Consider the following 15,155-nt stretch of genomic DNA (forward strand, 5'->3'; position numbering starts at 1 on the left):
CGTCGTATTCAGGTTTCTATTCTTCATTACAAGTGGATGACTGAATACTATCATGTAGTAGGAGGTAGTTCTGATGGTATTGGGCCAGGAGGAGCAATTCAAATCTCAAGCTAGACCAAGAAATTTTGATGCAACTGAGGCTTTAGTTGGAGATTCGAAAGGGGAATAAAAGGGGTGATAGAGTGGGCTAAGTTCTTTGAAGAACGATGTAGAGCAGTTTGCTTTGAAAGCCTTGAGCATTGCAATCATTGTAGTGAGAGAGTCATTACGAGAGTCATTACTGGAGGAAATGTTCTTTGCATAAATCAGAGTCTTCAACCGCAACCTTGATACTTGCCTTTTTTACACAGATGGAGATCTCTTAAGATTGGTTGCCTTTGGAGCAGGAAAGTGAGTTACCTTGCCCATCTTTTGTGGTTGGATTATTGACAATGGTGCTACAAGAGACGTGACTTCTGGTGATTGGATGCGCGATTTGAGGTTGTACGAAGGTGATGTTAGATTTAGAGACAGATATGTGGCTTCTGTACACATTGAGGGGACTATGGAGCTTATTCTAGATGGTGGAGGAATGTTTATTGTGCCTCATCTTGGGTATCACATCTTGTCAATGCACGAGCTTCACACTTGGCATGGTGGTAGTACTTGATGAGCGTAAGGTGTCGATTCGAGATAAAGTCTTCAGTTTGGAAGTCAGAGGGGGTACAATGCAAGGTTGATGTGTGTGTAATGTACGGGTCAGAACTGTTAGAGTTCAGTCATCTCTCTGGATTTGTTTTGTGTTGCTGGGATTATCTAAAATAACCCATCAAAATATATCTCGACAATACTACATACACATACTAGTTTCAGAACAATCTGAAGAGGAGATTTTAGGAACTCTCCAACGTCTAGTAATAGACAACTCGATTGGAGAATGAGATATTCACCACAAGAGGTTACAGCTCCAAGGAGCATGTATCATGTAACCATAACCGAAATAGAATCCAGATTCCAAAGAATTAGAGAACTTGAGCCGAGAGATCAATTTGCTACTCAAATCGAAGAGTTTAACTCTTTACAAGCGGCCCATGCACAGACAATGCAACAACTGCCTAAAAGCGATCGCCAAAAAACCCATAACCCACAGATAGATGAAATTCTACACAATACTTGAGGGACAAGATTAGTTTCTCTGACCATGTATATAGTACCATGGTACATGGAGGATATAACTTCTCGGGGTTTTTAATCCTCAAGAAACTCTAGAGAGTAGAGGTAGTAGTGAGAAATCTCTTATTAGAGATTAACTTTATGGAGTTCTGAGATTCCAGTTGTCGATGTCGTTCCTCCTCAGATTGTTCTGAAACTAGTATATTGTATTGTCGAGATATATCTCGATGGGTTATTTTATATAATCCCAACATACTAGTAGGTTTCTAATTGAAATTGTTGGAATCTTCGCAGATGCCTTCTGTTAGAGTCTTCATGGACGCCATCTGCAAGACAGACTAAAAATTTCCCTAATGACAGACTCGAACTGCGGACGTCAAGAACCTCATACTTGAGCACCATCTGCTATCCACCACAACAACGCCTTGCTGGCGTCTTCTCACTCAATCGTGCAACATAAAAAAATTATCCTTGCATGGCATGCGCACGTGCTGGATGTAGGTGGAGGTGAGCAGTGAGCACTTGCGGCGGGCACCAAGCTCTCACGCCCCTTTTCCCTGCTAGCATCACACCTGCTATCGACGAACGCTACTACCTGTGCTTCATTTTCCCTTTTTTTCATTGAACGCAGAATCAACATTTGATTTTGCTCTACATTTTTTTTCCAAAATCAAGCGCACATACTCCCAACATGTTGGATTCATTGCTAGGTGTTTTGGTAAGTTTTACCATTTCGACTTCGAAACTTCAAAATGTATGTTTCCACTTTTGTCTTCGTAGGTTGAGGATATATCTTTACTAGTGGCCACAATCTTCGGCCCTTCTAAAGTCCATGATTTAGGGAAGTGCATTTCATCCGATTTGACCATTTCTGATTTATAAGTGTGATTCTTACCACTACTTTGGAAGAAGGTCGTGAAACCCTTTTCCTGTCTGTAGTATTTACTTTGGCTGAACTGACTGTCTCATGGCTCGGTAATATACTCTTTATTTGATTGCCATGGCCTTGTGTTCATTGTGCATACTTAGATTATCAATCTGAGTTGTTATAACAACTCAGGCTATAAACGAGATTCTCAATAGCAATAGTGAAGTCTGGTATCACATTAAAATAGGCAATTTGCCCTCTTAGCTGAGCTTGGATTGCTCCAAGCATAGACTGCTTGAAAAGTAACCCAACCACTGCTCACTGATCACAACATGCCACAAAGTAAAGGGGGGTCTGCATATATAGGGAAATCACAGATTTGCCCCACCTAGCATAAAAGCCCCACAATCGTGAAAATGGCCAGTGACTTATTGCAAGAAACCTGCAACACACATTTTGTAGCAGAAGTGCAAAACATTGGAGACTCTAACCTCGGGAAACCCTAGGAACAGGGGTGTCGCCTCATGCTTGTTAAAGTTTAGGCATCTCAAGTGAACTACCCAATGTGATCCCATTATTCAATTTGGCTTTTAGGTATTTAGTCTATTTATTTGTCAAAGTCTTGGGTAGGGCAATTTACTAGGCTTGCTATTGCTATATAAGCAACCCCTTGCCTCCATTGTATACACATTCAGTTATTCATTGCCAAGGTTGATTGGTTCAGGAGACTCTCTCTCTCTCTCTCTCTCTCTCTCTCTCTCTCTCTCTCCCCTCCTTGGTCTCTATGCTTCCGCATCGTCGACTTTGACATGGTATCAGAGCGAAGTCTCTGTTTTTGAAGGCCTAGGTGAAGAGAACCAGCACTGTTGTGAAGCCTAGAAGAGACGGTGCTTCATATTGCTCTTGGCGTTTCCTCTTGCTCCATCGCAGCATTTTAAAACGTAGGAGGTTTTTGCAGCTGTGTGCCCTGGTGGTGTTTTTGGGACAACGCTCCATTTAATGAGAAGATGGCCAAAGCCTTTTGAAATGCCCAACCCTGTCCCTCTTTACCGATCGCACTTGTTCTCCTTGTTGCCCTGCGTTTTGAAACGCCAGGGCTTATGCACCCGCGAAACCCTCCTTTGTTGCATGTTCTGAAACGCTACATCCCCCTCCTCCTGATCGACCGCATGTTGAGACGTCCAGCCCCCCCCCGGTGCATTTTGAGACGTTGTGCCGAGCACAACCCTGCTCCTTGCCCGCCGGCTTCAAAGGCACTGTGGTCAGCGTTTTGAAATGCTGGGCCAGTAGCCTAGCAAGATAGCAGAGACAATTTTTTTTCCTCTTATGCCTCAGCGTTTTGAAACGCTTCAAGCAAGCTTTGAGGTTTGAGTTGAAGGAGAAGCCGGGCTTCAAAGGCGCTTCGGAGTACTCTTGCAGAGCAACCAGTTTGGAGCTTAAAGGGCGGGAAGTTGGAGTGCAGAGGAGTGGTTCGTGCGGCTTGGGATTGTTTGCGGCCTATTAGAGTGCGAGAAGGTATGAAATACCAAGTTTTGCAACGTCAACGAGGCATCCCCTTTCTCGAGACCGGCGACAACAACGACCAAAAGCAACCAAAACCTATGGATAACGGATTGTCAACCATCCATTTAGCGGCCTGTACACTGGCACAATTCTCAAGGAACTTGACAATTTGTTTGGCTCGAGTTTATGAAGTCAAAAGCAAATGGAGGAGTTCGCTAGAGGACAATGGCAAAGGTCGGTTGGACACGGATTGCAGTACCGGTACTCAATTAGCTGCCTCGATACTCGAGAGGAACGACCACAGTCATAATTGTGAATCGATGCTTTGTTTGGCTCGGTAGTTTGAAGCCAAAGGTGTCACAAAAATACGGAAGCGTAAACTGACGTTTAATTGCACTTCAAATACTCAAGAGAATTAGATGGAGCGAGAAAACTTGACACTTCATTGGGGACTAGAAGATGGGCTAGTCCCCCCCCATAAAGAGAATATCTTTATTACTAAGGGAGAATCTTTACAAGCACAGGAACGGGGCATACGCCCGTCCTCTATTCTTTCTTTTGTTCTGTTCTAACTACTGACTGAGAAAGTGTTTCCACTTTCTTACTGCTTAGGGGATTTCCCCTCTTCTGCGAGACTGGTTGGAAGCTCTCGAAAAGAGAGTCTATCTTCCGAAACAGCTCATCGAAAGCTCTCACAGAGGAGAGTCCATCTTCCGTTATGTGTTGCCTTCATGCTCATTCATTCATGCATCGAACACAAAAGAGAAACAAGCAAAATGCACACGCACATGCTTGCTGTAATTTTTTGCACATTACCTGAAATTCTTACCTGTGCACACCCCTACGCCGAAACAGAGGTCTTCTTCGTGATGGAATCGCGCCAAACTTGATGTAGACTTAGGATAAGGAGAGAGAAGAGAATTTCTATGGCTGATCTGCTGAAAACAGCCCTAATCGAGGTGATTAGGGGCTGAAAACAGAGAATTTCAGCAGCCGCACTCTGCTAAGAGAGCGTCTACGGCAGCTTCTCGCGATGAAACTTCACCAGAAGGTGTCTATGACTGTGAGATCCCTTGTTCTTGACAATGGGAGCACAAGGCTACCACATATGTCGCAAGGGGTTGCTCTCAAGCTTCAATGGAGGGCTCCACCGCGTAGAGCACGCTCACATTAGGGGGGGTAGGTGCACTGCCAGCCCTGAAAATGGGGGAGAGGGGCCTCCTAAATAGCCATCAGGGAGAGGGGGCGCTAGGAAGAGAGAGAGGGTGAGAGTGAGAGTGAGAGAGAGTTAGTTTGCATTGGTATGTGTGCCACTTGGCACACTTACTTTAAAAACTTAAAAACCATTCAACTTTTGACTTTAAAAACTTCTAGCTCATTAATTAAAAATGTGCAACTAACTAACAACTGCTACCAATGATTCTTTTATGAGAACACCAAAGGTCTGTCGGCGCAATGCCGCACCGGCACTGCACCGCCTTTACTTGTTCACACTTGTCCGGCCGCCCGCCCGGGCACGGACCGTTAAATTTAATTTAACGAAACTTACTCTAAGGTTTTATTAGCTTTATTAGTCTTAGGGTCACTGTTCTAAGGACCCCATCTCATTCATGTGCTTGTACTGACGCGCGTATTTTTCTTGAGCCTAAAATTTGAGGCTACTGCTTACCCCTTTCTGAAGACCCGATTTCCCAATCACTAGGGCTTCAGGGTAATTTCTGCTAAGGTCCCTCTGAGGTGTTCTAGCCCGCATTTAGGCTCACTTGAGGCCTTGGAACTCCTAGGTCTATTCTGGTGTGCACACAACTAATTAGATAATTCTTTTCTCGTAAATAAATTAATTATTTACAAAGTCTGACTTAGTTACAAAAGGCAAAAGCAGGAACTCATAGATAGACAAGGACAAAGGCAAGCTGGACAAAGATTACGGTAATAAAGATTTTGACTGAGGAGATCAGCATGGCACTCGTGGCGGTGGCCATAATGGCCTCGACGTCAGATTTCTAGTCAAATGACAGGTGTCACCACTAGCTTCAGCCAGAGAGAGGCTTGTGAGTGGCAGAGAGGGGCAATCCATGCTCCCTATATTTAATTTGGACCCTTGTGTTGGAGTTCAAGTTATTGGTGTTTGGATCCGTAGGTTGAAGTTCAATGCACATGCATTTGGTAGGGAACCAATCAGATGTCGAAAACACTATGGATGGGCTAGCCAATTCATTGTTGTTGGTCAGATTATGGACAGGATGTGTTCCAACAGTTCATTATCTTGGAGTTTTATATTTTGGATGTGATATGTTCACAGTTCACGAATGGGGATTATTGGACGTAGTATGGTCTACAGTTCAAAGTTTCTACAAAGGCAACCGATGCTCAAGATGACATTACTTTCAGGTACAAAGTTGAGGAGAGTAACACCGAGGTGTATCCAGTATCCCGGCCGGTGCTGGGGTGTCCATGGTAGCTTCTTCATCGACTTGGTCTCACTATTGATGTCCACTATGAGCTGCAAAGAGGGTGTTAAACTTGAGGCATCTCAAGTGAACTGCCCAATGTGATCCTATTATTTAGTTTGGCTTTTAGGTATTTATTTTACTTATTTGTCAAAGTCTTGGGTAGGGCAATTTATTAGGCTTGCTATATAAGCAACCCCTTGCCTCCATTGTATCCACATTCAGTTATTCATTGCCAAGGTTGATTGGTTCATGAGACTCTCTCTCTCTCTCTCTCTCTCTCTCTCTCTCTCTCTCTCTCTCTCTCTCTCTCGCTCTTGTGTGCTCACTCCCCGTGGTCTCTACGCTTCCGCATCGTCGACTTTGACAATGCCAACCTACTGGGTGGCAACACTGTGGAGTGCATTGTCGAGAAAAGGTACGTCTACCTTAGATATGGCCGGGCATAGTCACAAAACGGCCCTCACTCACTAATCTACTCTTGGGAGATGTTGGAGCCACAATCAGAAAAAGAAATTGAACTCCCTCTCAGCTCTTGAACGAGAAACAAGCCCAAGGGAGTTGGCATGAGAGGATAATGTTGCCTGCGAAAGAGGTTTAGTGAAGATATCAACAAGGTTATTCGACATCGGGATGTATTCTAGTCGAATAGAGCCATCCTTGGTCTTTTCATGAATTGTATCTTTGTATGCTTGATGTGGGCATAAAACACCGAGTTCCTCGCAATGGCTATAGAACTTTGGTTTTAGAGTACATCGTGGTCGTTCCTGGGAAATCCAATCTCCAAAGGTAGTGAAACCGGCCTGTTCAATCCAAAAAGGGCGGTAGACTTTACTTTAAACCTTGATTTAGCTTTCACCCATTATTAGTTGTCTATTTTACCTGTACTTTCAAGACACAACAAAGGGGAGAGGGATACAGGCTGCTAGATTGCACTTGTATGAGTAGACGGACACCAGATTGGCCCCTAACTTAGGCGCCCCTTTCGGTATTTCTTTATTGTTCAAAAGAGGGAATAAACGCTGTGGTTCCCTACAAGCTGCCCCGCACAAACTCGGCTGAATTTCCACTGTTCCAGCCCGATTTCGGCAGCATAACTGTACTAGAACCCTTCACAGTCAGTATTCCCACGCATTGGCCGACTTTCCCGACGCATACGAGCACTTTGCAAAACCTGGCGAGAATCTGCAGCACGCTGAATTCTCTGTTTTCAGCCCTGAAAATGCGCCAGATCACCTGTACAGCGGTCCCCTTGCGTCCCCGAACCTCCTGGGGGTATTAGGGTCCGTTTAGGGCCAAAACCCTAAACCTGCAAAAATACACAGCAGGCTGTAATTTACTGTTTCGGGCTCCGTTTCGCGTGCCGGTCGCATCCGTAGCAAGTCCTCGAGCTCCCGCACCTGTAGGGCTACTTGCCCTTTGAATCGGACGAGATTTCTGGCGTGAAACCTCTCTGAATTCACTTGTACCTGCGGGGGGATTAGCCGCTAGCTAATCCAGTACCTGTGCAGGAGGCTCTTGCCTCGGCAATCGTGCATGAACCCACACAACTGTACATTGGTCAAATGAAGAGCCCACTAGTGGGGCATAACATACTGCCAAAGGGGAGAGAGAGGGCAGTGCGTAGCGTGCAGGGCATCACTCCTGGCACCGCACTGTGCATAAGAGGGAAAGCAAGCACTCCATAGCTCTTAACCTGTGACAAAAACTGAAAATGAGGCTCTCCCCCTCCTAAATTCAGCGCCACTTCTTGTTGCATGAGGCAAGTGCACCAGAATGTGCCACTTGGCACATTTACAAGCATTTTCCCGTTTCGGGGTTGCCGCCTAAAAATCTCCCAACCGGTTGCCCATTTGACTTCACGGCAGAGTAAGAAAATGTTCCCCTTGTCATTCCGGAGGTAATGACGTCAACACATTTTCAGGTCCCAAAATAGCAGTTCCCTAAATTTTAGGAGATGCTGCCATTGTATCTTTCTAGGTCATCCGACCCTCTTTGTACACTGCGGCCACATCCAGAACTGAAATGTAGCCTCTGTAGCAAAGGATTCCACTTTGGCTAGTCAATGACCCCACTTGGCTAACCATAGTCCTTGTCCAACCTTAGTGCTCTCTTGCCCTCAGGCATGGACTCCCTCTGGACAGTTCCACACTAGCTATGCAATGCAGGGCAGTTAGATTTCCCGAGGGGTGTTTCCAAAAAGTGAAAGTAAATAGATAATAAGAAAGAAATCAACAAAAAGGATAGATAGTAGTCACATGTTGGTGACATACCCCCCTCTTGAAATCTCAAACGTCCTCGTTTGCATCTATGTCGTACATGCTTACTGTCAACATTGATGTATTCAACACCTGTCGACACATATACGACACATACATGCTCATTGTCAACCCTGGTGTATTCAACACCTCGTGGACTCATGTATTGCCTGCGTGTGAACCCTGTCCCAATGACATAGTGGTAGCTGCGCACTCTGCCATTGCTTTGAGTCACTAACTTTCCAATGACAAAATGGTAGCTGCACATTTTGCCACTGTCTTATAGTACATGTTGGATCCCGTAACACTTTCGAGCATACCCAAACCGACAGTTTAAGAATGCAGTTACACATGTACTCTTCAATAGAAGCAATCACTGTATCCTTGACAAACTGACAAGAAATACTCACTTCTATAGCACTTAAGCAAACTTTTGGACATTCCATAAGAGCAATTGCCAAACTGACAATCTGTACAGCTCTAACATTCATGTAACAGGTATTTCATTTGAGCTCACTTTAAATACCTTGTACATCATTTGTTCAGAAGCCATTGTCACACTGACAATCCATGTAGCTTTGAAACTCAAGGGGTCAAGGTAGGTTGCAAACCGAAGGCTTCCAGGTAAAGTGATAACACAGTTGGTGACTCTGCAAGTTCACCTTCTTCCATCCACTTAGCATCCATTGGTGGATAGTTTCTGAACTTTACCAAGTAACGCCTAGCAACCTTGCCTTTCACTTTCCTTTCTTTGTGTGCCAAAATCTGTTCCGGGACCAAGATCTCGTCAAGTTCCTCGACTTCCGGCTGATCTTCAGCTGGCATATCTTCTAGCACATCACCCACAGGGTCTGAGAAGACTCACATGAAACGCATTGTGAATCTTCCAACTGTCAGGCAATTTCAGCCTATATGCAACATCACTGATTATGTCGCATACTTGAAAAGGCCCATAGTAACGCATGCTGAGCTTTGGAAACAGTCTTTCCTTGCCCTTCATCTTCTTTAACCTTGCCTTTTCAAAGCGTAAAAGCACCCAATCACCAAGTGAATATACCACTTCACGACGGTGACGATCAGCTGCTTTCTTTTGCTTTGCCTGAGTCTTTTCTAAGGCCACTTTGACCTTCTTGTACATTTCATCCATGTCCTGAACATACTTATCTGCTTCAAATATCTTGTCCTTTGTATGCAGTATGGGAGGGACTTTCTTGCCACCTTCAACTATCTCAAAAGGTGCCTTGGCAGTTGATGAATGCACTGTATTATTGTATGCATACTCCACCAATGGCAAATACTGCTCCCACTTTCCTTTATGCTCTGACACATAGCACTTCAGCAGATCTAGGACAGTAGAATTTGCCTCTTCTGACTGCCCATCTGTTTGAGGATGAAATGACGAAGAGAATTTGAGCGTGGTGCCCATATTCTCAAACAAACCTCTCCAGAACAAACTTGTCATGCGTGGATCACGGTCGCTAACAATCGACTGTGGCATGCCATGATACTTGAAAATATTGCTCATAAACAAGCGTGCCATCTGATCTGGCTTTATCTTCTTCTTGACAGGAATAAAATGAGCATGTTTGCTGAATCTGCAAATAATGGTCCAAATACCATCGTGTCCTGTTTGCGTTCTCGGAAGATCAAAGATAAAATCCATAGCAATACTTTCCCATGGTTTATCTGGAATAGGTAGTGGTTGCAATAACCCTGGTGCCTTTTGCCTATCAAACTTGACCTTTTGGCATATTAGGCATTCTTGCACAAAGGCATCCACATCCCTTCTCAATGTAGGCCAATAGAAGAATGTCTCAACCGCTTTAACTGTAGCATCAATACCACGATGCCCTGCATACGGTGGGACATGACTTTCTTCCATAACTTTGCGTCGCAATGGCTTTGTGACACACAATCTGCCATGCATCATCATGAACCCATCTTTGAGAAGATAGTGTTCATGACGTTGTCCATCCATTAGTTGCTCGAAGACCCTTGCAAAATCTTCATCATTTGCATACTGTTCTCTCATATCATCAAGTTCATGATGATAAGGAATCGACACAGCTGAAATTTGTGGCTTCCTTGACAAGGCATCAGCCACAACGTTCTTCTTGCCTTCCACATGCACAATCTGAAAATGGAACATGGACAAGATATTTGCCCATCGCATATGCTTCTCAGATAACTTTGTTTGTGTCAAGAAGTATCGCAAGGTCTGATGGTCCGTTTGGACAACGAAATCTGCACCTAGCAGGTAGTGTTTCCAACTTAAGAGCGCATGAATCACAGCCAGTAACTCTTTCTCATAGACCTGCATGGTCATCTTTGGCCCTTGCAAAATTCTGCTCTCATAGGCTACTACCCTGCCATCTTGCATTAGCACTGCACCAATGCTACTACCGCAGGCATCACACTGGACCACAAATGACTTCCTAAGATCTGGCAACACAATGACTGGATCTGAAGTCATCTTTTCCTTTAAGAGATTAAAAGCTGAAATCTCTTTCTGTGTCCATTTGAAGGTGACTGCCTTCTTTTGAAGAGCATGTAAAGGTGAAGCAATCTCAGCGAAATTTCGGATAAACCTTCTGTAATAGGAGCATAGTCCCAAAAAGCTTCGGACATCATGCACCGTTTTCAAATTTGGGCATGACTTGATCGCTTCAACTTTTGCAGGATTCATTCTGACACCATGCTTTGAGACAATGTGTCCCAGAAAGTGAATCTCTTCTAGAAAAAACTCACTTTTCTTTGCATTGATGAGCAACCTATGACTGCGTAGCTCGTTGAACACAATGGCCAAGTGATGCCTATGCTCCTCTTCATTCTTTGAGTAGACTATCATGTCATCAAAGAATGTACCAACAAACTGTTGGTGTGGACGGAAAATTCTGTCCATCATCCTATTGAACGTAGCAGGAGCATTTGTGAGACCAAAGGGCATCACTAAAAATTCGTAAAGGCCAAACGTTGTTCTAAAAGCAGTCTTGTGCACATCCTCTGATCTAATGCGGATCTGATGGTACCCACTCTTTAGATCTATCCTGCTAAACATAGCTGCTCCTTCTAATTTGTCCATAATATCATCAATTCTAGGTATAGGGAACCTATTCTTGATGGTATTCTTGTTCAGTGCACGGTAGTCGATGCACATACGCCATGAGCCATCCTTTTTCTGCACCAACAACACTGGAGAACAGAATGGAGAGGAACTAGGCTGAACCAGCCCCTTTTCTAACAGCTCCTGTACTTGGCCCATTATCTCTTTCTGCTGAGCCGCACTAACCCTGTACGGAGGCTTATTTGGTGGGCTACTGCCTGGCACCAAATCTATCGCATGGTCCTCGGGTCTCTCTGGCGGTAATTGAGACGGTAATGAATCGGAAAAACAGTCACTGTATTGTTGTAAAAACATTGACCTTTCTTTATCTAGCACAGATAAATTTGATTCATCACAATCTGACACTTCACGTGCAAAAACCAAGTACGCAGAAAGATGCTTTTTCATTACAGAAGTAATAGCAGAAGCTGATACAGTAGGAATAGACTCCCCTTTAAGCTTTACATCCAGAATGTGAGTCTTTCCCCTGCTCTGTACAGTGATCTTTTTGTTGTAGGCATCCATGATTCCCTGTACACGAAACAACCAAGGAATACCTAGCAACACATCACATCCGTCCAGTGGCATGATGTAAAATTCTTCAGCATCTACATAGGACTGGATATGTAGACGCAACTTTCCAATGATGGGTGTCACAGCCTCTGTATGGCCAGGACATGCCAAACCTGCCTCTGCTGTATACCCCATCTCTTCAGGTCTGATTCCCAACTTTGAAGCCAATTCTGGGGAAATAAAGTTGGCTTTGGCACCTGGATCAAAGAAGATAAGCACTGTTTGATCCCTGACCTTTCCCCATGCTCTGCAAAGCTCACTTGCATCTGAATTTGGCTTGTCGCCCACCATATCTGGCACTAGACCAGCCATGGGCTTCTTTCCTTTCTTGTCTTCCTTGTCATCAGAATCAGCTGGCCTTTTCTTTGTAGGACAATTGTAAGCAATGTGGCCAGGCTGCTCACATATAAAGCATTTGTTCTCTGTCCTCAAGACCTTCTTTTGCTCTTCTGACTTGCGAGGAAATCGTCTTTTCCATTTCTTCGCTGGTCCCTTTTCTGATTCAGCGGTAGCTTTATCTTTCCCTGCGTTGGCTGACTCCTGAGTCCCTTTAGGAGCCTCATTGGGAACGTGCTTCTTGGCTGAATTTTTCTTGCCTGATCCTGCCTTGACGCCAGTGTTAAATTCACAATCTTCTCCCTTGAGCAAACCATTGCCAGTGTTTGCTACCTCGATGAGCTGCGTCAAAGTAGTGACTTTTGTCTTCGTGCAGTACTTTCTCAATCCTTTAGGTAGGCCACAACAGTATTTTTCAATCTGTTCTGTCAATGGCACAAACCTATAGGAAGTTACTGGAAGTAGAGCTTTCCAAAACTTCCGATTGTAATCATCCAGATTTCTGCAAGTGGCAGCATTTAGCTGGTGCCATTCTGTCATGACATCTGCTTCAAAGTCATCAGATAACCATGCTGCTGCAAAAATCTGTTTGAAGTAAATCCATGTGGACGGAGCTTGCCCTTGAAGCAATAAAGTTGTCCACCATTGTCCCGCATTCCCTGTCAAGAAAGTGGCTGCCTTGCGGACCTTTGAAGCCTCTGTAAAGTTTCCCCCTGCATAGGCCTTGTCAAACTGCTGGAGGAATGAGAGAGCCTTCTTCTTGTCATCAAACCCTGTAAAGATCGTGAATGACACACCTTTGCCACCTTCTTTGTACGGAGTTGGCCTCTCCAGCGGCGTTAAATTGTCATATGGAAGTGACTGAAACATGGGAACACTATTAGGGTTCATCTGTGTTCCTTGGCCGCTATTAGCTTGACCTGGAAATGCCATATTTGGCTGCTGATTTGTAATTCCAGCCATACCAAAATTTGCTTGTGGCATCCCAAATTGGCCCTGAGTGCTCTGAAACCCTGGTTGCATACCCATGACACTGTACATGGGGTTAGGCATCATCGTTTGAGCACCCCCAAACACTGTTCCTGGCGTGTAAAATTGATTTCCAGGTGCATGACCAGCCATGCTCTGGAATACGGATCCACCTCCAAAATAGCCAGGGTGTACTGAAGGTGGTGGGAAGACCTGTTGCATAGCCTGTAGGTTGCTTCCCTGCCCATTAGAACCAGCTATAGGCTGCTGAAAAGTGGCGGGCTGAACTGGTACAGCTTGAAAGACTGGCATCTCAGCCACCTGTTCTTGCACCTTAGGCATAGGTTGTGGAGACTGCATGTTCTCCGTCAAGTGTACAGGTGTTTCCATTGACTGTGCGGTATGAATCACCTGTGCTCGAGCCTTAACAGGCTTTTGAATATGATCCAGTGACCCAACTTGCTGAGACGGAACAGGAGGTTGCAGAAAGGCTAAAAACCTCGGGTTTTGCATTACTTGTTTGAACATAGCCACAGCAGTAGCCAACCGGGTCCTGAATATATCATCATCCGTCTGTGGTGGTCTTGAGGACTCACCCACTTCATGTGTCTGTTGACCCTGTGAAGAGGAAACCTCTTCAGTCACATCATCTCGTCTGTCAGCCATAATTGCAATTTCCTGTGTCTGGTCTATGATCCCCTGTGTCTTCAAGCCCAAAACTGACCAAGGCACACTTCTATGGGAAAAAGTGATTTAACCCCGTCGATGGAACCATGAAAACCGGCCTGTTCAATCCAAAAAGGGCGGTAGACTTTACTTTAAACCTTGATTTAGCTTTCACCCATTATTAGTCGTCTATTTTAACTGTACTTTCAAGACACAACAAAGGGGAGAGGGATACAGGCTGCTAGATTGCACCTGTATGAGTAGACGGACACCAGATTGGCCCCTAACTTAGGCGCCACTTTCGGTATTTCTTTATTGTTCAAAAGAGGGAATAAACGCTGTGGTTCCCTACAAGCTGCCCCGCACAAACTCGGCTGAATTTCCACTGTTCCAGTCCGATTTCGGCAGCATAACTGTACTAGAACCCTTCACAGTCAGTATTCCCACGCATTGGCCGACTTTCCCGACGCATACGAGCACTTTGCAAAACCTGGCGAGAATCTGCAGCACGCTGAATTCTCTGTTTTCAGCCCTGAAAATGCGCCAGATCACCTGTACAGCGGTCCCCTTGCGTCCCCGAACCTCCTGGGGGTATTAGGGTCCGTTTAGGGCCAAAACCCTAAACCTGCAAAAATACACAGCAGGCTGTAATTTACTGTTTCGGGCTCCGTTTCGCGTGCCGGTCGCATCCGTAGCAAGTCCTCGAGCTCCCGCACCTGTAGGGCTACTTGCCCTTTGAATCGGACGAGATTTCTGGCGTGAAACCTCTCTGAATTCACTTGTACCTGCGGGGGGATTAGCCGCTAGCTAATCCAGTACCTGTGCAAGAGGCTCTTGCCTCGGCAATCGTGCATGAACCCACACAACTGTACATTGGTCAAATGAAGAGCCCACTAGTGGGGCATAACATACTGCCAAAGGGGAGAGAGAGGGCAGTGCGTAGCGTGCAGGGCATCACTCCTGGCACCGCACTGTGCATAAGAGGGAAAGCAAGCACTCCATAGCTCTTAACCTGTGACAAAAACTGAAAATGAGGCTCTCCCCCTCCTAAATTCAGCGCCACTTCTTGTTGCATGAGGCAAGTGCACCAGAATGTGCCACTTGGCACATTTACAAGCATTTTCCCGTTTCGGGGTTGCCGCCTAAAAATCTCCCAACCGGTTGCTCAGTTGACTTCACGGCAGAGTAAGAAAATGTTCCCCTTGTCATTCCGGAGGTAATGACGTCAACACATTTTCAGGTCCCAAAATAGCAGTTCCCTAAATTTTAGGAGTTGC

At 45.1% G+C, this 15,155-nt stretch overlaps 1 protein-coding gene across 1 annotated transcript in view; it reads left to right on the forward strand.

Annotated features, from left to right (window-relative positions):
* The window catches only part of LOC147449772 (deSI-like protein At4g17486), a 34,779-nt gene that overhangs the window by 3,376 nt on the left and 16,248 nt on the right, over positions 1-15,155 (forward strand). The window lies entirely within an intron of this gene.

The sequence above is a fragment of the Adiantum capillus-veneris genome, chromosome 10, assembly GCF_014529385.1.
Source record: "Adiantum capillus-veneris isolate H3 chromosome 10, ASM1452938v2, whole genome shotgun sequence".
Lineage (NCBI taxonomy): Eukaryota > Viridiplantae > Streptophyta > Polypodiopsida > Polypodiales > Pteridaceae > Adiantum > Adiantum capillus-veneris.